The sequence below is a fragment of the Ictidomys tridecemlineatus genome, chromosome 12 (genome assembly GCF_052094955.1).
Source record: "Ictidomys tridecemlineatus isolate mIctTri1 chromosome 12, mIctTri1.hap1, whole genome shotgun sequence".
In the NCBI taxonomy this organism is placed as follows: domain Eukaryota; kingdom Metazoa; phylum Chordata; class Mammalia; order Rodentia; family Sciuridae; genus Ictidomys; species Ictidomys tridecemlineatus.
This window is the reverse complement of record NC_135488.1, coordinates 17,939,813-17,966,490: the sequence shown is the minus strand read 5'-3', so window position 1 is coordinate 17,966,490 and position 26,678 is coordinate 17,939,813. Positions and strand designations below refer to the sequence as shown.

Genomic DNA, 26,678 nt, shown 5'->3' with positions numbered 1-26,678 from the left:
GGATGTTCTGCCTCAGCTGGGGCCCAGAGCAATGCACTTGGCTGACTATTAACTGAGACCTCGGAACAGTGAGTGCCAAATAAACTTGTCTGCCTATTGTTCTTGTCAGGTTTCTGGTTCGAGAAGGGAAAAATCTGACTTAAGCAACTTCCAACCTCATTAGTTTGGAAACTTGTTGAGCTTGGGGCAGCTGAGGTTGCAGGCCACCCAAAAGAGAAGGCCTGGGCTGGGGTGAGAGAAGCATGTGAACCTGTGGACATGGCCATAGGAAGGAGCTCAGAACCTGAGTTAGCAGAATGAGGTTTGAGGCTTGGACTGGACAATACTCATGGAAGAGTTAAACATTTTTCACTTTTCTTTCTTTCTTTTGAGGACATGTTGGCTTGGGCTCTCACCTTCAGAGGTTTGGTTCAATTCACGGTTGTCTGATTTGATTCCCTTTCTCTGATCCAAAATGGCCCAATGCAGATGGGCATGGAGAAGAGAAGCTGCTCATCTCATGGTTCCTAAGAAGCCACAGGGACAAGGTAGAAATCTCAAGGAAGTGTTGCCTAACTTCCTCAAGGATTGCCCAGTATGCCCAAAGTCACCACCCAGTTAATCCATCCAATTATAAAATCTACCAAGTGAATTAATCCACTGCTGAGGTTACCATTTTTATAATCTCATCATTTCATATCTGAAAATTTCTGCACCAACTTGAGTTTCAGGGTCACTTTATGTTCAAACAATAGTATTCAGTCCCTGTACCCCTGAAACTCATGTCCATCTCACCATGAAAAATACATTTAATCTCCCTGCATAATCTTAACAATTCCTGCTTATGCAAAAGTCCTAGTCCAAAATCTGATCTAAAACTCAAGTAAACTCTTGATTTTGAGACAATAAATGTGACTAAAAGGCAGAGGATTCCTGCCTATTTAGTTTCTGAATATCATCAGCAGTATTCATAAAATCAAATACAGTGTTCTTCCTTTACTCCTTAATCACTGAGTCATGGTGTCCACCATAAGGAAGAGCTGGGAAGCTAGAGCCTGTCCATTCTGTCTTAGAGCCATAAGGACATGTGGTTGAGCAATGTGAGTCTGATCTACAGGTGTCCAAAGCTTCAGCCCTGGTCACAGGGGAACCTGCTGGTGTTGTACTTCCTCTGCCTGGATGTGGAGCACCTTGATCCTGGTACCCATGAATGAAAAGACCAAATCCAGGCACCTAGTCCTCATTCCTATTCTTTCACAATTAGGATTTTCTTTCTAGTGTAGTTTCCAGCAAGGCAGCCCCATACTTTCCTTCCCCAAATTCCTTTACAATAACACCATGTCAACTGGACAGGTTTCCTGCTGCTCTGGAGCCTCGATACTGGTCCTTGCAGGAACTTGTTCCAGAAGATGGTGATGATCAGAGAAACAACTGTAAAAGTTCCAAACACCCCTTCATTTCAGAGAAACTCATGTTTTATTCAGTGCTTTGCTTTGACAGGAGATGTCCCTATTTCCCACCTCAGCATCACAGAACCATTGAGATGTATCAGGAGCACGCAGGTTATGGTCGCACAGAGAACTGGCCTGAAGTCCTCAGTTCTGGCTGCATCACAGGTCAGTCCATCCAGTAGCTTCATGGGGCCATGTTGAGCCCACAGATGATTGTGGAGGAAGGGACAGCCTCTTCTACCATTCTAAATTAATCATATTCAGCATATCATGAATGTTGAAGCCAATAAATATGGGAAAAAACAAATGCTTTCTTCAAGCTCTGTTGATCCCTGTGTCTGATGCCATAACCCCACCCCCACCCCTGGCAGGTGCACTGATGTCCACTTAATTCCATCAGTTGGCACATTGTCACGTCTGCATTTCTGAAGCTGAGGAAAAAGAAAATGAGTAATGCCACAGAGGAGCCTCCCTGGGCCCTTCCACAAACCACAAACCAGTGCCCTCAGCAGGAGGAGCAGCTGGGGCAGCCCAGTCTCACACTTTTGCTTCCCTGGGAGTTTTTTATCATGGCCTGTATCACTGTGGGTGGGAAACTGTTACCTTGTTGACAGAAATAAGTGGCAACATCTTCAGGCTCCAGGCTGCTGATGGTGAGAGTTAAATCTGTCCCAGATCCATTGCCAGTGAACATTGAGGGTACCCCAGATTCCAAAGTGTTTGCATATCTTATGAGGAGCTTGGGAGCTTGCCATGGTTTCTGCTGATATCAATGTAAAGTAGAGCTAATGCTCTGACTGCCCCCCCCACCCCGGTTGATGATGATCGGTCTCCTTGAGATACAGACTGGGATGAAGGAGACTGGGTCATCTGGATATCAAATCTGGAACTTGACATTAGAAACAATAATTAAATAAAGTAAATATCAACACAATTAGATTACAGGACTTGCCACTGACCAATTTGGCCTGAGCAAGTTCTCAGTGCTGTCCCTTCTTACCTGGAAGCTAGAGCAACACGACCCCTGAGAGATGAGCAGGGGCCCTCATGGCCATGCTTTGTCCTGCCGAGGACTGACTCCTGCACAGGATGTGAGTAGCCACTTAAGAAGTCCTCAGGGCAGTGGGCTGTGCTGTGGGCACATGCAAATCAGCAGGGCTGGGAAGGCTGGGCACAGCTGCAGAAAAGCTCCTCTCAGTCACTCATCACAGGCCAGGTGTGCCCATTGTCCCAGTTCAGTTGAAAGCAGCACAGATGGGCCAGAGCAGAATATGAGTTTTCCAGAAACATAAAGGACAAAACCAGAATACTCTCCTGTGAGGAGTGACTTATTGCTTTTTTCATGATACAAGAAAGGCTTTTCTTGTGTCTCCTATAGAGTTTTTTTTTTTTTTTATTACTGACCTTAAGAACAGGAAGGAATTAAGGGAGAAAGAGACATTTTTTGCTTAGGATGTGAAAAGGGCCCTGAAGGCAGGAATAAGTTAGAATTGGTAAACTCTATTATGTGGTTTAGTTTTCTCTAGACATTGACTTTGCTGGACCAAGAGGCCAAGGCGGGATGGAATCCAGTGTGATTGTGCCCTTCCTGCCTCAGTGTCTCCAAGACACACTTAGACACAGAGTCCAAAGGAAAAGAGATTTTTGTCCTACATAAATTTGGAGGTCTCCACAGTTGCAAAAGTTTGTTAAACAACCATGATTTACTTTAAAAAATGTTTAGTGACTGCCTACTAGGTAGCTAGCACTATATCAGACATTCAATAGTATTTATTCCAAGTTCCTAACCTCCTGAGAGTTAGGAAGAGACACCCAGGTACCTTACACCATTTTTGGACTTTATATTCCAACCTTTTTTTAGATGCAAAACTTGCCTTGTTAAGATGCAGAACTGCAATGAAATTATAAAATGAACAGGGTTATGTTCCCTGCAACCTTCCTACATATACACGCACATATATAGTCTTGAGACTATATACCTCTTTGTGACACTTTATAAATTATAACATGTTAGTGACAATTTAAATCGAATGGAAGAAAAAATTTATAATCATATGCCATGGGTGAGCTGTATGTGGTCCTGTAAGAAACAAGAGGTCTTTGTTAAAAAGAAAGGTCACCACTCCCTGGACAGAAGGATCAAAACTGAGAAAGAATTCAAAAGTCAAAATGATTCTCTGGAGACCATTTTTCTGTACGTACCATGTTTCCTCACTTCTCATCAATCATCTGAATATGTCCCAACTATTTTTTAAGGGGGAGTGGGGCACACTTTTAACCACATAATGACATTGGACAATTCTTAAGTCACACGGAATGATAAATGTTTGATGGCAATTCCCATTTTAGAACTATACAATGATATCACCATTCAGATTTCTGTGGCTTGTGACTTTTTACTGTAGGAATTATAATTGTTTTAATGTAGGAGACTCAGCATTCAAAACTATTAATTAACTTTTAGACAAATCCATCAAATTAAAAATTATTCTTAACTTTTATAAATAATTTGATATCCTCTTATATATGAATTTTGTTGTTTTAAAATGTTAATACATTTACCAAGTTAAAATACATTATTCCATTCACATTTTAAGTATGAATAACTGTGGTTTCAAGAGTTCTTTTTTTTTTCCAAGACAAGCCTTAAAATGTAAGAGATTACTGAATTGACAGTTTCAGGTGGGTTTCCCACAGGCAATTTCTCACAACAGAATTAATTGAAGCACACTGGGCAATGGCACTGCACCCACACATCACTGTCCATCTAGACCTAGAATATTATTGGGAGAACATGTCAAGATTTAAAACATCAAATAAGGCTGAGGTATAAATATAGATATCAGGCCAGCATGAAGAGCTCATGAAATACATCTTGGAGCACTTAAAAGTAAAAAAAAAAAAAAAAAAAAAAAAAAAAAAAAAAAAAAAAACCTGAACATATACTTTAAAATTTTATTGAATACATAAAACAAGACTCAGATATTTTACAAAAAAAGTGAAAAACTAAAATATAAGATTATAATTATATAATCAAAGCTATATGTAAATTACACAGTAGGTAAATCTCTCCTTTTCTACCCCTTTAATTGTCCTCCTATTCCACATCTTGACAGAGAAAACAGCCAACACTGTTAGTTATAGTTACCATAACCATCACAAATAGAAATAAAAAGTAGACATTAATAGAAATAAAAAGATTTGTTAATATATACAAAAAGTAGATTTGTTCATTAAGTCTAAGGAAATATTAGCTGTGTTCAGAATTACTTCTTCCTATTCTAATTCATTTTTACAAGACAGCAACAGAGAGTGGTGTCTGTGACCCAAGTTAAAAAAAAAAAAAAAAACTTTAAGAACTAACAGCTGGAGCTTTGGTTATTCCTCAGCAGTAGAGTACTTGCCTAGCATGTACTTGATTCTCAGCACTACATAAAAACAAATAAACAAAATAAATATATTGTGTCAATTGAAAAAATAAAATAAAAAAAACTAACACCTGAAATCTGGGCACACAGGTACATGCCTATAATCCCAGCTGCTTGGGAGACAGAGGTAGTAGAATCATAAGTTCAAGGCCAACTTCAGCAACTGAGAACCTGCTCCAAAATAAAATGGGCTGGGATGTAGCTCAGTGGCAGAGAATCCCTGAGTTCAATCCCTGGCACTGCAAAAAAGCAAAAGAAAATGAGAAAAATGTAACACATAGGAATTGCTCTCAAGAAATTTTTTCCACAGATTTCAACAAAGTAAGTACCTCATACATCATTTTCTCCTAGGTTCTCTTTTTTTAATCTTTATTTATTTATTTTTATGTGGTGCTGAGAATCAAACCTAGTGCCTCATATGTGTGAGGCAAGCACTTTACCACTGAGCTACAGCCCTAGCCTTCCTAGGTCCTCTTAATTCCCCTCCTCACAAGCTAAGCACTGGCTTTCTATATTCTCCATGATATTTACTTCCTCTATTATATTTATTAAACTGGAAGAAAAAGAACATAGGCTATGCATCTTAACTGGCTGCCTGTTTTAACTTCTCTGTGCCTCAATATCTTCATATGCCTCAGGGAAGAAACAATTTAAATCATGATCTTCAAAGAACCACATTATATGTATAAAAATTTTAAAATATGGCAAAAGAAATAATGAAATCATATGCAGAGAGTAAAATAAAAATTAAAGTAATAAAGAAAGAGCAGAAAGTTCAATAAATTTTAAAAAAACAGGAAAAACTAGAGAAAAATAAACTAATTAAATGCTGATTTTGGGGCTGGGGTATAGCTCAGTAGTACAGTGTGTTGAGAGCTCAGCATGTGTAAGGCCCTGGCTTGACCCAAACACCAAAAAAAAAAAAAAAAGAAAAGAAAGAAACAAAGACCACTGGTTCTTTGAAAAGACAGAAAAAAGTGGTAAACCTCCAGTTGGGCTAATGAGGAAAAAAAGAGAGAATATATATATTACTAATATAAGAAAAGAAAAGATGATATCAAAATAGTTTGAGAAATATAAAAAGAACATATGCCAAAAAATCCATCAACCTAAATGAAGAGAACAAATTTCTAGAAGGATACCACCAAACTTATCTACAAAGAAAACCTCCAGGTTTATATTTAAAAGAATTTGTAGCTTGAAAATCTTCCCTTAAAATTCATTTCAGATCCAGATAGCTTCACTGGAAAATTTGAACAAACATTTAGGGGAAAAAATTGTACCAATTCTATAAGAAAACTGAAGAGGAGGAAATACTTCCTAACTTTTCTGAGGCCAACATTAACCTGCTATCAAAGCCAGACAATGACATTAAAAGAGGTTGTGATACATCTCATAAACACAGGTGCAAAATCTTATACAAAATTGTGGGGGATGGGGAGTTGTAAAAAGAGATAGAACCCAGGGCTTTACACATGCTAAGCTAATACTCTAATGTGGCTAGGCTAATGCCACATCCTCAGCCCTTTTTATTTCGATACAGCGTCTCACTGAATTACCCAGCCTAGCCTTGAACTTGTGATCCTCTGTCTCAGAGTAGCTGGTATTACAAGCATATGCCACCACATCCAGTTCCCAAGCAAAATTTTAATTAATTAAATACAATAATATTTAAAGTATTGTATTTAATTATTAATTAAATACAATAATATTTAAAGTATTGTATTTAATTATTAATATTAATAATAGCTCATGACTAAATGAGATTTATGCTAATATTGCAAAGCTGGTTTGCCATGCAAAACACAATGCACATCATTATATCAGCAAACAAAAAATAACAATTCAATATCCATTCATAGTTCAAAAACAACAACAATAAAAACCTTAGGAATAGAAGATTCTCATTGTGATAAAAGAAATCCACAAAATACCCTACAGTTAACAGCACACATAATAAAAAAAGATTGTTTTACTTTTAATAAAAGGAACAAGACAAGGATGACAACTCCTATCATTTCTACCCAACAATATACCAGATATTCTGCTTAGTTGAATAAGGTAAAAAAAAAAAAAAAAAGAGTGACATTCAAGAGAGTAAGAAAGATTTCAAACTATATGTTTAAATTATGAGATTATCTATATAGAAAAATCCAATGAAATATACCCCAAAAAAGTTACTTCTAGAAAGTGAGTTTTGTAAAGCTGCATGATACAAGAGCTAGATACAAAACTGAATTGTTGTTCTATGCTAGTAAGAAAAAAATTTATATTGAATTTTTTAAACATACTATAATAACACCAAAAATGTCAAATATTGAAGACAAATTTGAAAGAGATATGCAAGACTTCTACTTTAAAAGATTGCTGAGAGAAATTTAAAAAAATCTAAACAAATAGGAAGAAATAACATGTTCATTTATTGGAAGACTCAATGATGTTAAGAAGTCAATTTTTGCCAAGTTGATTCATAGATCCAATATCTCAGAATACCAGCAGGCTGTTTTGTATAAACAGGTAAGCTTATTATAAACTTCCAATGGATATGCAAAGGACCCAGAACAATCCAAAGAACTTTGCAACTATTACAAAGCTGTAGTAATTCAGACAATGTGGTACTGATATAAAGATAAACAAGTAGATCATGGTACAAAATAGAGGCCAAAATAGACCCACATACACAGAAAATTTATTGTGACAATAGGACAAAGGCAATTCAGCAAAGAGACAATGTTCATTTTTAACAAATGGTGCTGAAACTAAATACCCATATACAAAAATAATGAATTTTGACCCCTGCCTTGCATCACATACAGAAATTAACTCAAAATGGGTCATATACCTAAGTGTAAAACCTAAAACAATAAAACTCCTAAAAGAAACAGGAGCTAACTTCTGTGACTTGGGGTTAGGAAAAGAGTTCTTAGATATGATGCCAAAAGGGGAATATATTTAATGATAAATTAAATTTCATCAAAATTAAGAACATCTGTTCTTTGAAAGACACTGCTAGGGGAATGTAAAAAATGTCAAACTGGGACAAAATATTATAAATCTAATAAAGAATTTGTATCTAGAATATATAAAGAACTCTTAAAACATAATTAAAAAAAACCTCAATAAATAATAACATACAAGATTTGATACTTTACCAAGGAATGGGAAATAAGCACATAAAATATGCTCAACATCATCATCAGCCAATAGGAAAATGCAAATTAAAATCACAATGTGAGGCTAGGGTTGTGACTCAGTGGCATAGCACTTGCCTTGCACATATAAGTAACTGGGTTAAATCCTTAGAACCACATAAAAATAAATAAATAAAATAAAGGCATTGTGTATATATACAACTAAAAAATTTAAAAAAAAATCACATTGAGGTAATACTATGTATCTTTTAGAGGACTAAAATTTAAAAAAAACTACAACAGTGTCCGACCACCCTCCAGCAGAGGTTGAGGAGAATCACTAGACCAGCTAGTGAGTGTCTCTGGGCTGAGCAAGAGGGTAAGTGGATAAGGCCTTATCTAGGCATATCAACAGGACAGTTGGGACCTTTATTTGATATCCTAAAAGGACCATCAGAACCAAATTCACCCTCCATGTTAATACCTGAAACAAGAAAGACATTAAAGATTATTGAAACATATATGGAAAATATGCATTTAGATAGAATTGATGTTTGCCTTGATTATTTATTGTACTACCAACAAAAAATATTCCTCAAGGAGTATTTTGGCAAGAAGCTCCATTATTGTGGATACATTTATCTTATTCTCCTAACACTATTCTTATTAGGTATCCTGAGGCTGTAGGACAATTAATACTCAAAGGAATAAAAGCAGCAAATGGAGTGTTTGGAATTTCTCCCAATAAAATTATTACTCCATATACTATGGATCAAATTGATGAGTTAGCTAATGAGTTAAATACTTGGGCAATAATCATGTGTAGATCTAATGTTTCATTTGATAACCACTTACCATCTAACCCTGTGCTGTCTTTTTGGTCTTCTTATCCTATAGTTTTTCCAAAACTGACAAGAAAAACACCTATCATGAATGCTCCAAATATATTCACTGATGGGTCAAATAATGGTACAGCAGCAGTAGTTACCCCTGATCAAACTTTTACATTTTTAGTCCCCAAACAATCAGCTCAAAAGTAGAGTTTAATGCTGTATTGTGAGCTTTTGTGATGTTTAAAGATTCTGTATTCAATGTATTTTCTGAGAGTCAGTATATAGTTAATGCTATAGTATCCCTTGAAGATGCTGGCAGGATTTCTCCTTCCTCTACTGTTTTTTTTTTTTTGTTGTTGTTGTTGTTGTTTTTTTTTTTTTTTTTTTGTTTTCCACTATACAAAGTCTAATCTGGGACAGAAAAGATTCATTCTTTATAGGACATATCAAGGCACATACAGGATTGCCTGAAGCCCTTACTTTAGGCAATGATTTAGCAGATAAAATTTCACATGACATACATATTTTCTCTACAATATAAGAAGCTATAAATTTTCATAAAAGATTCCATGTCAATGCTAATACTTTACAAAAGCATTTTAAAATAATGAAGGAACAAGCTAGAAAAATAATAAAACAATGTCAAAATTGTTTGACTTTTTTACCACAAGTTGATCTTGGAGTCAATCCTAGTGGATTAATATCTAACCGTATTTTGCAGATGGATGTCACACACTTGCCAGAATTTAGAAAATTAAAATATTTGCATGTTACAGTTGATACTTCTTACTGATTTTTAATGGGCTCCCTTCATGCTGGAGAAAAAACTAAAGATATTATAGCTCATTGCTTACAAAATTTTACCACTGTGGGCGTTCCAATACTGTTAAAAACAGATAATGGTCCTGATTATACTTCTGCCTCTTTTAAACAATTTTGCTCATCATTTGGCATTACTCATATAACAAAAATGCCATACAATCCACAGGGACAAGGCATAGTTGAAAGAGCTCATCAAACAATTTAAATGTATTTATTAAAGCAAAAAGAGGGAATTGGAAAGGGGTATATATATATATATATATATATATATATATATATATATATATATATATCCCAAAGATAACCTTAAAATAACCCTTTTTACTCTAAACTTTTAAAATTTAGATTCATCAGGGCTTAGTGCTGTGGAAAGACATATGTATCAAAAAAATGTACATAAGCCTAAGATACTTTGGAAGGATATTTTAACAGGAAAATGGAAAGGTCTTGACCCAGTGATTGTCTGGAGTCGGGGTTCTGTTTGTGTGTTTCCACGGGGAGAACAGCAGCCAATTTAGATTCCAGAGAGACTAACCAAAGCCATTTATGCAGACCAAAAGAAGATGGTTTGACTCAAATCTATAACAGCTGATATCCAGAGCTCCAGCTTGGCTATTCTTACATTTGTGGTTCTTCCACACCTGGAGGCTAATGAATAATGAACACCACTATAGCCTATTTCAAATGTAAAAACCTAAGGGCTTGTGTGCGGGAATACCTTCAGACCCATTATGCAAGTTACAGAAAAAAGGATGGAATATCCAAAAAAGCGTCAAACCCAGGTGGTAACGAGGATGTCTTTTTCAATATCTATTTTATTTTGCCCTTTCCCACATCATAAAGTTCTATTTTATTTTTTGAGCTCATACATACCTAGGTTAATGTTTTTCTGATCATTTTTATTTTTTGACTGTGGAGTTTTTAAACATTGCTATGGAGATTTCACCTGTGTAAAGCTACAAGGCCTTTACTATTGTCTTATGTGTTGTATGTTATGTGTGCACACTTGTGTTTTGTGTTGTATGTCTGTATGTGCATATGTCCATATATCATATTTGAGGAGTGCTCATGAAAAAATGGATCCAAATATTTTTATTATTCACATGATTTAAATGGTTTAATTTAAATTGGGTAAACAGTTGTTGAGGATTGTTTTAATATGTGAACAAATAAGGAGGTTAACAGATCAGTTTGTTTACTTTCATCTTTCCTTTTCATTATATCAAATTCTATTCAGGATACTAAATTGTTTATAAAATTGCTTTCTTTTAGTGTCTGGTGGAATTTTACATAATTTTTTTAAGCTATCATTGTCAGAATTCCTATCTTCATCCCAGACAAAGATAAAACCAAACTACAGCTTCTATGATAGCTATCAAAACAAACTGTATAAACTGATGTATCAATGAATAATGTAACTCAACAAGTGATGCTCAATCAATGAGTCGATTTACTTTGGGAGGAAATGAACATATTAATAGATTCCCCTGCTTTGAACTGCTTGCAGAACTTGCCTGGACTCTGTATCACTTGTATGCATTGTGAACTATCTGTTGGTGCAGCGAATTATGGTAGTGCTGGAGTATCTTTGCTGATGGTGTCACCGGTGGTACAATTTTTCCAAAGGAGCCATCATTTGGCTTGGCATCGTGGCATTTCTGTAACCTCCTCCCTTCTGCTTGTGATGGTTATTCAGCTAAAATTTGGGGGCCAACAGAGGTAAAGCAAAGAACCTCACCCCCCCACACACTGGCATCAAGGCCAAGTTTGTGGGCCAACAAAGGTGAGGCAAAGAACCTCATCCCCCTACTGGCACCAAGGCAAAATTTGGGGGCCAACAGAGGTGAAGCAAAGAACCTCACCCCCCACACTGGTGCAAAGGCCTACCCACAAGTATGGCTGTGTGCTGGACCAGTAGTCAGTGATGGGTAAAATCCAATTGCAATGATACTAACCTAAGACAGGAGGCCAACGCCTTGAGGTCAGCTCATCTGATGACGGGTAAGGACCATATGTAGTATTGGACAACCTAACAGGCTCAGTCCCTAAGCCACATTGCTTGTTGTTTAATTAAACAGAAAGGGGGATATGTTGAGGGCCACAGCAGAGTCGGGATGATGCATGGCATTTTTGCCAGAATGGAGTGGTTGAGAGGTGAAGCCAGCAAGCCATTGAGATGATGATGGTTATGTTAAGCTGTGTATTCAATTGTATATTAGACCCCTGCTGTTCGCCTGGGCCTGCAAATTTGGAGTTCTCCCTAGAATTACTGGGGAGTTGTGTTGGTTGGGGAAGTGCCAGAGGAGGGATTTCCAGAGGACGGATTTCCGGTTGGTGTGTGGTGTGTCCCGGGAGAAAGCTGTGTGCGTGGCATTCACAGGAGTTCAGAAATAAAGTTTGTTCCTGCTTGAGTGGCTCAGGATTTGTGCCCAGCCAGACTGCAGCATTTTATAATATGTTGCAGCTAAGTGTAATTGAATATGAGAGTGTAGAACCTGCAAATATGGAGGACCAGCTGCCCCCTAAGCTTCTGAGAGAGAAAACAAACATTTAAACCTGGCCAAACCAGGAGGAGTGACCACAGCCTCAGAAAAATGATGGTGACTTCTCTCACATGATGCTTAACTAGCAATAGAGTTGTTGCTGAGTCTTGTCTCCCAAGGAATCTGCAAGTTTTTGCTGTGGCTGATGTGTGTGATGAAGTCAGGTTCACACACTTTGTCCTTTTCTAGTGGGATGCTGTTTTGCATACCAAATGGGCCTTTATGCCATTTGACTGGAAGCTTCACAGCCTCTTACTCCCTTAAGCAAAAGATCCTGAGTTGTTTAAATTTCCATAAGAGCTTAGCATTGTTCCACTTCTTTTGGGCACACCTGATCCTTCTCTAGTTCTTCTTCCCTCAGGGCTACTTTGAAATTTACCACCATTTGTAATCTATTGTACTATTTAGAGGACTGAAATTCTAGCTAGGAGAATGCTCCTAACTGACAGAAAGTTTCAGCCAATAACAGCAGGGAGATAAAAAAATAAGACAAACACCATCTGCAACCTGAGAAGCTATGTAACCAACTGGGCTGTTTGTGTACTTGCATCTATTTTCTGTCTGAAAGTGCTGCTTGATTCTGTGGCCCTATTATGGTATTTTATGAAAATAAAAATCCAAATCCTATGAAGATAAATATTTCACCATTAGTTTTTGAAAACTCTGAATGAAAACTAAGCTTGAACTGGTGAACTACAGAAAATAATGATAATACTAATCTCTAGATTTTAAGTCCCTGTTATTGACTTTGGCAGGTTTGAAGCCAAATGCTAGTTACACTGCACAAATTATAATTTCCCATATTTTCCTGCAGGGGATTGGACCCAGGGCTAACACAGAGCTACACATCGGCTTCTAACTTTAACTTTTAAAAAATATTTGTAAATTTTATTTAATATTACTTAATACATCACTGGTAGTTTCCAGTTTCATATTTTTAAGACTTGTTTACAGCATGTCAAAAACATGTTTTTATAGGCATATTTACCTGAAGCCAGAATTAGACAGGCAATCAATGTAGACAGGTAAATTGAGTTAGATCAGTCAAGGAGAACAATTTTCAGTGAATCTGGGAAGTTGAAGACTTGTCCCCTGAGAGATATTATCAAGATCTTTCCCCTGCTCCAGGTTGCCAACATAACCTGTCCCAGGAATCTCCCCTCCCTAAAGGGAGCTCTAAGGTTGTTAATGTGTCCTTGGCTACTTGTCTTGCTTTCCCCCCTTCAGCTCACCTGTTTCCCACCTTTGGGCCATCCCACTGAGCATTCCTGCCCCTAGTCAAGTAATCAGGAAGGAGAAAGATAAGGGGGGAAAGTGGGAGAACAAAGGAAGCTTAGGACATATAAAAAGGACAGAACACCTCGCGTCTTGGGATATCATGATACTAGCTATGGCCCCCTTCTTCCTCATGGGTGAAGTCTATGTTACCCCTTTTTATATAAGCCCCGCTTCATATGCTTGCCTCCACATGCTTCTCTAATGTATCAAACTTCAACATGTGGTGAAGCAGGACTCATCACTTATAACTGGCAATATCACACCTCCAATGCAATTGAAATAACTTATAAGATGATGAAGCATAAAAGGTAAGAATTGGAGATTACAAAGGCAACTCTGAAACAGTGTTCATTTTAAATCAGCTTTAGTATTAATTGCATGTAATAAGATCATCAAGTTACTGCTCTAATTTTTAAATGTTGGATATAACAGTTTGTGAGAAATCTAGATTAACAATGTACACAAAAGTATCTTTTTTTCATGTTTCTGGAGTTTGTTGTTTTATTTTTGTAAGTTTAATCTTGAATCAGTTTGCAATTAGCTACTCTTTAGTCAAATGGTATTTGTAGCAATTCATGTTTCTCTAGGTTGGCTTTTCAGAGTTTCAATGAAATTATAAAAAAATCGATTTTTAAATTCTGTTACATTAAAAAACAGTTATTTTGCTAGTTATGTAATTTCATTTAAATGATTACAACCAATACACCCATGTAAAATAGATTTAAGTGTTCTAGACCCATAAATTGACTGTCCTGTTTAAAAATATTTTTATTAAGCAATGTCAGAAGACTGAAAATCTTTTTCAAATCATAAATATGAACAAAAAATTTTGTAAATATTGTGATAATATAAAATAAAAAAAATTCTTCCAGGGCTGGGGATGTGGCTCAAGTGGTAGCGCACTTGCCTGCCATGTGTGCAGTCCAGGTTCGATCTTCAGCACCACATACAAAACAAATATGTTGTGTCCGCCGAAAACTAAAAAATAAATATTAAAATTCTCTCTCTCTCTCTCTCTCTCTCTCTCTCTCTCTCTCTCTCTCTCTCTCTCTCTCTCTCTCTCTCTCTCTCTCTCTCTCTCTCTCTCTCTCTCTCTCTCTCTCTCTCTCTCTCTCTCTCGGAAAAAAATGTTTTCAAGAAAAGTAATGGCAAGATATTTCAGAAACATTCTAAGATTTAAAAGCAATCATCCAGAAAAAACAGATGACAATTTTTGGCATAATTCCAGCCATCTCCCTTTTCCCCAGTCCCACTTTATAAACACTGTTTTTATTCTCAAGAAATATAAACTAAGCGCGCGAACGGCAGAGGGGGCGTGTCCCGCGGGCGCGCGCGGGCGGCGGAGGGTGCGTGTTCCGCAGGCGGGCGGCGGCGGCGCGGGCTGGTGCGCGGCACAGCGTCCTGTGCTGGAATGTGCCGCTCCCGCGAGCTCGCGGCGCAGCAGCAGGCCAAGCGCCGCCGAGGCCCCTGGCCCCAGACCCCGGCGGCAGCCCGGATGGCTGGGCGAGGGCTGGCGGCCTGAGCACTTTCTGCAGCCCCGCTCCTGGCCTTTAAGGGCCTAGACAGCCCAAGCGCCCAACTTTTTCCACCCCTCCCCCCCTCCTAAAACTCCAACAACAAAGAAAAGTAGTCGGCGGAGGGGTGGTGACGCCGGGTCGCCAGTTCTCCCTCTACGAGGAAGACCGAATACAGTTATGGCTACCCAGGTGATGGGGCAGTCTTCTGGAGGAGGAGGGCTGTTCACTGGCAGTGGCAACATTGGCATGGCCTTGCCCAACGACATGTATGACTTGCATGACCTCTCCAAAGCTGAACTGGCTGCTCCTCAGCTTATCATGCTAGCAAACGTGGCCTTAACTGGGGAAGTGAATGGCAGCTGCTGTGATTACCTAGTTGGTGAAGAAAGACAGAGGGCAGAATTGATGCCTGTTGGGGATAACAACTTTTCAGATAGTGATGGAGAAGGACTTGAGGAATCTCCTGAAATAAAAGGTGAACCTAATGGACTCGAAAACATGGAGCTGAGAAGTTTGGAAGTCAATGTTGTAGAACCACAGACTGTATTTGAGGCATCAGCTGCTCCAGAAATTTACAGCTCAAATAAAGATCTTCCTAATGAAACACCTGGAGCAGAGGATAAATGCAAGAACTTGAAGACCAAAACCTTTCGCTGTAAGCCATGCCAATATGAAGCAGAATCTGAAGAACAATTTGTGCATCATATCAGAGTTCATAGTGCCAAGAAGTTTTTTGTGGAAGAAAGTGCAGAGAAGCAAGCAAAAGCCAGAGAATCTGGCTCTTCCACTGCTGAAGAGGGAGATTTCTCTAAGGGCCCCATTCGCTGTGACCAATGTGTCTACAATACCAATAGATATGATCACTATACTGCGCACCTGAAACACCACACAAGAGCTGGAGATAACGAGCGAGTCTACAAGTGCATCATTTGCACTTACACAACAATAAGCGAGTATCACTGGAGGAAACACTTAAGAAACCATTTTCCAAGGAAAGTATACACATGTGGTAAATGCAACTATTTTTCAGACAGAAAAAACAATTATGTTCAGCACGTTCGAACTCATACAGGAGAACGCCCATATAAATGTGAACTTTGTCCTTATTCAAGTTCTCAGAAGACTCATCTAACTAGACATATGCGTACTCATTCAGGTGAGAAGCCATTTAAATGTGATCAGTGCAGTTATGTGGCCTCTAATCAACATGAAGTAACCCGCCATGCAAGACAGGTTCACAATGGGCCTAAATCTCCTAATTGCCCCCACTGTGACTACAAAACAGCAGATAGAAGCAACTTCAAAAAACATGTAGAGCTACATGTGGACCCACGGCAGTTTAATTGCCCTGTATGCGACTATGCAGCTTCCAAAAAGTGTAATCTACAGTATCATTTCAAATCTAAGCATCCTACTTGTCCTAATAAAACAATGGATGTGTCAAAAGTGAAATTAAAGAAAACCAAAAAGCGAGAGGCTGACTTACTTGATAACAGTACTACCAATGAAAAAACAGAAACAGAGCAAACGAAAATAAAGGGGGATGTAGCTGGAAAGAAAAATGAGAGGTCTGTAAAAGTGGAGAAAAAAGATAATGTTTCAAAAGAGAAAAAACTTTGTAGCAATGTTTCAATGATTCAGGTCACTACCAGAACTCGCAAGTCAGCAACAGAAGCTAAAGACCTGGATGTGCATACAAGAAATAATTCAGAAAAATCCTGTAAAGCCAAGAAAAGCAAAAAGAAGATGGAAACTGAAGCCCATTCCATGCATGATCCTGTGAATGATGAGGAATCTATGACAAAATAGAAAAGGAAGATAGAAGGTAAATCCAAAAATAGCCAGGAAGTACCAAAGGGTGATAACAAAATGGAGGAGAATAAAAAACAAAATACCTGCGTGAAGAAAAATACCAAGAAGAAAACCCTAAAAAATAAACAAAGTAAAAAAAGCAGCAAGCCTTCTCAGAAAGACACCTCTCAGAAGGAACCTGTTCAAAAGGAGACTAGTCAGAAGGGGCCTCTGCAGGTAGAGTTGCCTCTACCCATGGAACCTGTTCAAGTAGAGCCTGCTCACATGGAGGGGGTTCAGAAGGGGCCTGTTCAAGTAGAGCCTGCTCACATGGAGGTGTTTCAGAAGGGGCTTGTTCAAGTAGAGCCTGCTCAGGTGGAAGTGGTTCACCAGGAGTCTGCTCACATGGAGCTGATGCCTCCTATGGAGACTGTCCACATGGAGGAGGTTGTTCACAAGGGGCCTTCTCATGTGGAGTTGCCCCCTCCTGTGGAGTCTGCTCATATGGAAGAGGTTCAGAAGGGGCCTGCTGAGATGGAGCTGCCCTCTCCTATGGAATCTCCTCTTACAGAGGATGTTCAGAAGGGGCCTCTGCAGATAGAGTTGCCTCTTCCCATGGAACCTGTTCAGATGGGGCCTGTTAACATGGAGTCTGTTCAGATGGAAGTTGTTCAGAAGGAGACTGCTCAGATGGAGCTGTCTCCTCCCATAGATCCTCCTCTTCACAATGAGCCAATTCCCAAAAAGACTTCTCCCTGAAAAGATAACAGAAAGGAAAGGTCCAATATGCAGAGTGAAATGACACGTAAGGAGCAAGTCCTTATTGAAGTAGGCTTAGTGCCTGTTAAAGATATCCAGATTCTAAAGGAAAATAAAAGCACGCAGGAACTTTTGGCATCATCAACACCACTGCCAAAGGAAGACTTAAGAGAGGAGGAGTCAGAAGACCAAAAATTACTCTCAGAAGTTGAAGGAAACAAAGAAGATCCTTTTCTGAAAGTAGGAACAGAAGAAGCAGAGAAGAGTGTAGCCGATTCCTGTACCAAGGAATCTAGTACTAGTGTTTCATCTTCTGGACAAAAGTTGAATATGCCAGGGGGTGAAACTTTAGCTGATAAGCATCAGACTGACTCAGCTATGCTTTGTGAAGTGGAAATGGACCCTGATCATAACCCAGCAGAGAATCTCCCTGATAAAGACTCAGCAGTTGGAGAACCAGTTTCACTATTGCTTCTTCCCTCACCAATAGATGAACATGAAGCAGTGTCCCAAACTGTGCTGGCTTCACCTCCTGTTACTGTGACAGTAAATGAGTCTCAGGAAATTGATGAAGATGAAGGTATCCACAGTCATGACGGAAGTGACCTAAGTGACAACATGTCAGAGGGTAGTGATGATTCTGGATTGCATGGGGCTCGTCCAGTTTCACAAGAAGCTAGTACAAAAGATGCAAAAGAAGCCTTGGCAGGCAAAGGGACTGGGGGAGATTTTGTTTGCATCTTCTGTGATCGTTCTTTTAGGAAAGAAAAAGATTACAGCAAACACCTCAATCGCCATTTGGTTAATGTGTATTTCCTTGAAAAAGCAGCTAAAGGGCAGGAGTAATTAAAGATTGGGACAAAGTTCCAGTTCTTAGTTTGTAAGAGCTATTAATTTTTATATTCATTTATAATAGTAGAAAAACCTTTTAAGATTGCTTTAATTAGTGTCGAGTATTGATTTTTAAGAAGCATCCTTTTCCTTAGGACTTCATATATACCTATTGATTGTTGTATAAATTTTAGCAAATCCAAGGGAGTTAGTGTACTAAAAACCAGCAGATACCTAAATCTATTTAGCTTATATGTTCAATTGAAACGAGAAGGCCATGATGATATAATAGCATTCTATTGCTTTGTCCATTTACAACTTGTCATTTTTTTTCTCCGTGTCTGTCTTCAATCACTTTAGTTTACTTTTCCTTTTTTATTTAGCTCTATAAAAATTGGCTTAATAGCAAATAACTTGAACAATTTGCCTGCTTTATATAAAGTTAGCACTTTAAGATTTCTTTAGAGATGAAAAAAGACATTTAAATTGAAGAAAAATTAGCCCAACAGTGGACATTGTATCAGTCCAGGTATTTACTTCCTGAGTTTTAATCAATATTTTGTGTTAATTGTCATAAAAACAGTCCACTGCACACTGAGGATGTTCAAGGAGTTGTTCCTGTCACTCTGAAGGGTTACACCATCATGGTGACAGACCCCAGAAAACTCTGGCTTCTATTCTATCAGTGTGGAGCTTAATCTCATTTGAGGTGCTTACTGCAGTTACAGGGGCCCCAGAGGTGTTACATTGGGTTTCCTGCAAGGTGAAGTCTGCAGCCAGGCCAAGGGTTGGTTGTTCAGTATCTCAAGCTCAGAAAGATGAATTTATTCTTGATGGACAGAAATTAGACTTGTTTCAAATTCATCTACTCTGATCCTACAAGCAACAACAGCAAAAAGCAGGATGTCAGAAAAGTACCTATGTTTCCGTAGAAAGGGCATTTGAGCAGCTGAAAAATAAGGTTCAAGAGCTGTCCAGCTACAGAAACAAGTTTTCAGATTATAAGGCCAATTCATGCTATTTTAATGAAGCAACTAAGGACTTCTAATTAAAAAAAGGAAAGGAAAGAAAAGTAAGGAGGAACCATGGAGTCTCTCAATACCCACAGTGTGTGCTAGTATTTTCTGGGACCAACTGTGAAGTTTGAACTTAATGTGTCACCATCACCACTGATTATCAAGTCTGGAGCTGACCAACTTAAAAATTTTATAAGAGTAGCAGCAGCATTAATGTAGTAAAATCGGTAAGAAGTAGGTGTGTTTTCTCAAAAAAAAACCAGATGTGTTTTCCAATTTCTCTATAAACTTAATATAAATAAAATGTTGATAAATTGATGTTTGTTATAATTTTGAAAGATAAGTAGATAATATTTTGAAACTTCAAAATATTGCTCCATCCTCCATGAACAGCACTGATCTTCTTCAGGTGAGCTTATTGGATGGGCAGATTCTGCACACTAAGCTGCAAGCTGTGAGGAGACTTAGACACAGTTTGCAGTGGGACACTTGGTGCCTAGTACACTATAGTAAGGAGTTCCAGAAAAATGTGTAGCTGTATCCTTCTGCTCTTTTGTAAAACATGGTAAGATGTGTGTATGCTGCTCATTATTTTTATGTTACACCTGGGCCTCACCATGTAGTTGAAGCATAGCAGTGCAGGCTCTTGCCTGTTACCAGGCAACTTCAACCAGTCTTGCACTGCTCCTCTTCACTCCAATTCAGCAAGACTACCTTCCTTGTGCCAAACTGAGTTGCTGAGGCTGGCTTTGATTTTGTGATCCTCCTGATTTATTCTCCTATTACTGTCATTTCAGGCCTGCACCATTATATCCAGTCACTAGTTTTTTTTTGTTGTTGTTGTTTTTTTGTTTTTTTTTTTTTACATTACATACATGTGGCACAGAAACCACATTAGACCAAGGTAGTTAATAAAAAATTCATAAAGATATAAATTAACTAAAAGACCCCTTGAATATTTCTTAGTAACATGTCATATAAGCTGATTTTTAAATTTTGTTCACATGTGCACAGAAAAGCTCCATGAAGAATAAATATTTCAAAGACAATATTTTTGGTAGACATAGATTAGCTTATTCTAGGATATTTTGTACTATTCAAATATACAAATTGGTCATGTGGAGTAACTGAATTCAGAAACAGAAATAAAAGTGAAGAAATATTTTAAGTAATGCTATTTAGAAATCTGAATGTTTGAAAATTTTGCATAGAGTCACTTGAAAAATATTGTGTGACACAGTTGAGATATGCTTACAAAGGAGTGAGCGAGGTATGTAATGTAACTTTAAAGTGATGCTTCATCAGCAGAAAATTGGATATAGTATGAAAATCAGCAAATTAATGCCTGTAGATCAATCCAAAGCATGGACATATTTGTAAATAAAGGCACCTTTTTGACTTATTTGTTTCATTTTATAACTGCTAAGCATCAACCTCAGGGACTCTCATGCACACTCAATGTAGGCAATCACTATACTACTATTCTGGTAATAACTAGATTTGAAATGGGTCCACTCCCATTAATTTATTGTCTATTACATATTTCAGACAATAGAAACTGAAATGCATTAATTCCCAATTCCTAACATTAATAAAGTTATTATTTTCCAAAGTTATCTTTTATTCATATCTTATTACAGTTTTAAGATATTGGGGATTTTTTTTTTACAATATGTCAGGTTTTCAAAGTGAACAATTCTAAGATTAATAATAAAGAACTTTTAATCTTTTTTGTACATACATCATTTATCTCTTTTCTTTTCTTAAATGTTTTTGTTTCCTATTTAAGGAGTTTTTGAATAGTGAATATTTATTTACTTACCTTTGAATATAAACAGCAATAGCTGGCATGCCTCAGGTTCAAGATTTTAATTGAAAAATTAAGTGTTCTGCCATCTGAAAATTTTTCTGTTTTCTGATTTGCAGAGTGGTGCTCATTTCTTTTCAACTTTCAGTGCGGTTTTAATTAGAAGTTCACACCAACATGCTTCTTCATCTATACTCCTCATTAAACTGTTGATTAGACATGAATTCTCTGAGAGGGATATCTTTAACTTCTGGATTTATATCTCTAGAATCTACTTTTCTTGTTATATAGATTCTCTTTACATATGTTCTAATTAGATTTTTTCCACTTCCATTCATTTGTATATCTTCTTGGGGACACATTTTCTCCAGACACTTAGCTTTCCAGGCAGAGAGCTGGGGGCTTCCATGAGAAGTACATAAATTATTCTGCAACCAGGTATCTGCACTGTAGGTTCTTTTGTGTTCATTAGTTTTTTTCTCTTACTCAGTGTGCCTAATTATCAAAACATGCCACCAGTTCTGTGTCATAGGAGACAGAAAAGAGTTCCCTTAAAATCCAGAATGTTGGAGCTATATTCTCCTCTTTTCTCTGACACCAAAAGGGAAAACCTGAGACTTGGGCAGTTTATCCTGATCATACCAGTGTGTCAACTTTGGGGAAAAGCTGATCTGTGGGAAAGTCAAAAGTTTTCCTTCCCTATTCAGCGATGCTTTTCTTGGTTTTGCCCTCTATCTCCAGTTCTTATTAGTTTTACTGCAACTATTTGGCTGGGTATTACGGCTGTATATATACATTTATGTGTGGGTATAGGAAAGAGACATCATTTGTAAAGCTGTTTGTGGGGAGTCTAAACTCCATTCAGCCACTTGGGAATTCTTGATATTCAAAGTGGAAATGTTTCATTGATGAATGAGTAATTGTTACATGAATTTATGTGTATATGTGTTAAAAGTGAAATTCAATGGTAACTTTGGGAAAAGTAATTCATGGAGTTATGCAGGAAGAGAAAACCACAAGAGTGAGCTTCACAAATGAATGGGAGACTTGGGATATGTCTTAGGGTAGAGCTTTTCCTAGATTAGATCCAGAATATCACCAGAAAAAAAATAAAATAAAGTAAAACAAAAAATAAAAGGAAGTTGATTTTAATTCAGTGTATACAGACCCTCATTTTGGAAAACATTGTATCTATGTGAGATAATGAAAAATAATGTCTGTTCTTCTTTAACTGCAGTTTTCAATGTTTTCATAATAATCATATGAAACATTTTGAAAAATTTTAAAATTGCATATATGACACCAAAAATGCTATAAAATATATTAAGTAATGAACTCATAAAAAATTAATCTATAGTCAACTTAAAATTTTCTTTCTGATCTATTAGATAAGAAGAGTATTAGTTTTCTTATACTTAAAATAACAGAGGGCTAGGGATGTTGCTCAGTGGCAGAGAACTTTTCTAGCATGTGTGAGGCACTGGTTTTGATTCTCAGCACTGCATGTAAATAAATAAGTAAAATAAAGGTCCATCAACAATTAGTAATAATATTTTTAAAAAGATAACAGAATAAGTTTCAAGGGAAGATATGCAAAGTACTTATATTGAAATGACAAATTTAATAACAAAATATAGGAATGCAAATTTAGAAAGTATTCTTATTTCATAAACTGAATTGTACAAAAAGTCTTTGTATAAAAATGATGTAGTGCATATGAAGTGTATTGTGCATAGAAAAAAAAAATGACATGCATGTAGGAAACCACTGAAGTTTCACTGCATTAGCAGCACATTGGACCAACAAATCAAGACCAAATCCAGCATTTAGCCTGTTTGGCAAATAAAATTTTTCTATTGTTTTTTTCTTTTGCCATGCTGAGATTTGTCCTCAGACTTCATATATGCTCTACCACTGAGCCTCACCCACTTACCCTGTTATTGGAATGCCATCAGACATTTGATTATAATATATTGCAGATTTTAGGCTGTGACCACAGAGAGCTTCTGGTCCATGAAGCCTAAAGTCTTCATGATGTAGTCCTCTGAAGAATATTTTGCATATTCATTGATATGATTTTAATATCACTAAATATATTGACAGGTTGCTGGAACAGGTATCCCTATGAGCAATCCACCAGCAGTATTAAGGTTAATTTGAGAGTCAAATATTTGAGCATTTATACACTGGTAATAAAAATTAAAATCTAATTATGAATACAATTTCTGTGACCAGGTAGAGAGCCAGTGTGGCAGGCAGCTTATCTCTGCAACTTGACAAGTTGTTAGAAATATTAGAACAAAATGAACTTAAGATGTGTTCACAAACTAAGTGCTTTAAAATGCTTTGTATTTGAACTAATACATATTCTATAAATCTCACCTCATTGTCAAAAATTTTTACATACTATATTACTTTACAGATGTAAAAAAAAAAAAGAATTCTTAAAGAATATTTAAACTATTTCTAATTATAAGAATATTCTTTAACATTCTTTACATGTGTATATGTAATTTATCAGTATAAATATTTTTATAAATTAATATATACATATTAAATCAGAATATATACAAAGGACCCTTTTTCATGTTTTTTATATGAAATATAAACATTTTGGGATGGGGTTGTGCCTCAGTGGCAGAGTGCTCACCTAGCATGTGTGAGGCACTGGATTTGATTCTCAGCACCGTGCATTAATAAAGAAAATCAAGGACAATTGACAAGTATAAAAATATTTAAAAAATATATATACATTTTTATATTATAAATATGATAAATGTCCTTAACATGAAAACCCCAAAGATAATAATGACAACCACCACAAATACTTGTCGGATATTTCTCCTCTAAAAAAAAAATAGAACTTTTAGAAAAAATGGCTAATTTCAGCTCTGGAACAAGCAAATAAACAATGTGCTTGAAACATCTTTTTCTGAAAGACAGTCAAAAGTACTCCAGGATGAATGAGAACATATCAAAAAGATGTGTAATCATCTTGAAATGGCAGTTGCTGTCCATATCTGGAGCATGAGTACCAAAATGATAAGCTTTTTTATCTTGCCCACTTTTGGTTGGTTTTACTATATTTGTTTATGTAGAATAAATGAAAAAAATCATTTGGCTACCACCATAGTGATAATTTGACACAAGGAGGAATCATCAATGAAATATTAATTCTAGTGGGTGAAATATTAAGGACCAAACAGATATTTAAAAACTCTCAAAGTATTTCCACACAAAATATTTATGAAATATAAAGGGTAAATTAATACTATGTTCATCATGAACCAACTTGGCAGACACTACTTAACCAAATAATCATTCAACAATAACCAGTGATGGAACCAAGTAACATCGTATACCTCCATAATTTCTTATACCTGTGTGATTGAGGCCCCAAATATTTGCTTACTCTTAAGTAGAGGCTTACTCTAGATCCTAGAGATTCTTCACCATTACTAGAAGCTGATCATAATTTGTGACCATGTCTGTAAGTGCTGCCAGAATATGCTCTATTGTAAGAACTAAGCATTGTATGCATGATGGTCTTCCTCTAATGGCATAACCAAAATTCACTCATGAGAAAACATCATATGATCCTAAATTGAAGAAAAATCTACAGAAATCCTATTGACATACACCATTCAAATTCATAGGTGTCATGAACGGCTCAGAAATACTCAGGAACCATCCAGATTAATATTAATAATAATAATAATAATAATAGAAGGCCACTAGACACAGTAAAAAAATGATATTAAAATTTCCCCAAATTAGATTATTTTGGTTCAAAGACAACTGTTGAAATAATTGGCAGAATTTGAATAAGATTTGTAGAGTACACATTTATAATATATTTTCCCTATTTTGATCATTGAACCAGAGTTATAGAAGATAATTTCTCATTTTTAGAAAATGTGAGTATTTAGGAATAAAAAGACATCGTGTGCACCTTGCAAATGGTTCAGAGATAAAAACTGTTATTTTACCTATACTTATCTAGAAGTTGAGAAGAAGAAAACCAGTTAACAAAATTGTAACATTTGGGGAATGTTTCTTAGGAATTCTTTTCACTACTGTTTAAAATCTTCTATAAATCTGAGATTGTCAAAATAGAACATTTCTGGAAAAAATATTTTTTAAAAAATATTAACAAGTAATAGAATACTCAATAAAATAAACCATGAATCTGTATAGGTATAATAAATAATTAAATTTAGTGGTGAATGTTCAACAAAGATATTTATACTCTCAAACTATCTCCCAACAAAAAAAATTACAAAATAAAATTATGCAAATATCACATTAATGACCAATATTAACATCATCAGTAATGAGGATATTATAGGTCACATGATGTGATTCAAAGAGAAAATCATAGAATTATTTCTGTGATACTGTTGCCCAAAACCATGTAATCTAGTTCCAATCACAAAGAAACCAGAGAATCCATCTTAAGCACATTCTATGAGCTTTCTTCCTGAAAAGATTCAAGGTCATGAAAGTTAAGAAAAGACTAAGGAATATTTAAATCTGAAGGCATCCATAAAATACTACAATTAATTTCATTTCATGGCTCTGAATGAAATATTTTTTTATGAAGGAAATATAAGGCTACTAGAAAAACATGAAAATTACCTGAGGATTAAGTGGTTGAAGGCATTATAATAGGATATTTTTGTATTGATTTGAGAAATAGCGTTTGCTTATTTTTTTTTCTTTTTTCCCTTTATAAAAACTTGGAAAATAATACTAAAGTTGCAAGTTCTAATAGAAAGTACTTTTGTCCACTGAAGCATTTTAAAGTGAATTGCTAACATATGCCATCTTTCATGATATGTTTAGTATGACCTACAAGTCAGAACATAGTAGATAACAATATAAACATTATAAAACTGATATGATTATAAAACTGATATGATTAACAAGTATGCTGTTACTTGTTAATATTTGAAAAATTCATACTGAACGAAGATTGTATTGCAGTTACCTAGCATGTTCTGACTTGTAGAAAATACTAAAAATATCATTAATGATAGCATATTCTAGCAATTCAATTTAAAATGCTTCAGTAGACAAAAGTACTTTATATTAGAATCTGTAAATTTACTATTATTTCCCAAGATTGTATAAACAGAAAGAAAAGGCAAATGATATTTATGATATTCAAACACTGTTTCTTATTAGGAAAAATTGTTAAGTAAGTGCCTCAAATTAAAATTATAAAAATTTAAAGATTGTATGTTTGATGCAGTATACTAATTCTAATACATTTATACATTAGTGAATATAGTAACCAGCATACCAAAATAATGTTGCCTAATTCTCTAAACCCATATTCAGTGATACATTTTTTATATTAAAAATAATCCATCATTAATGTGATATTTAGATCTACCAAATTACTGTTGACCATTTGGTTGTTGAATTGAGCTTAAATGCAAGCATTTAGATAGTTTAAAAAAACATCTCAATAAAAACTGGTTTGCATT

At 36.2% G+C, this 26,678-nt stretch overlaps 2 pseudogenes; both read left to right on the top strand.

Annotated features, from left to right (window-relative positions):
- Positions 1 to 15,065: 15,065 nt before the first annotated feature.
- LOC144369085 (RE1-silencing transcription factor pseudogene) lies at positions 15,066 to 17,532 on the top strand (annotated as a pseudogene).
- Positions 17,533 to 17,559: 27 nt separating this feature from the next.
- LOC144369086 (RE1-silencing transcription factor pseudogene) lies at positions 17,560 to 18,378 on the top strand (annotated as a pseudogene).
- The last annotated feature ends 8,300 nt before the right edge of the window (positions 18,379 to 26,678 follow it).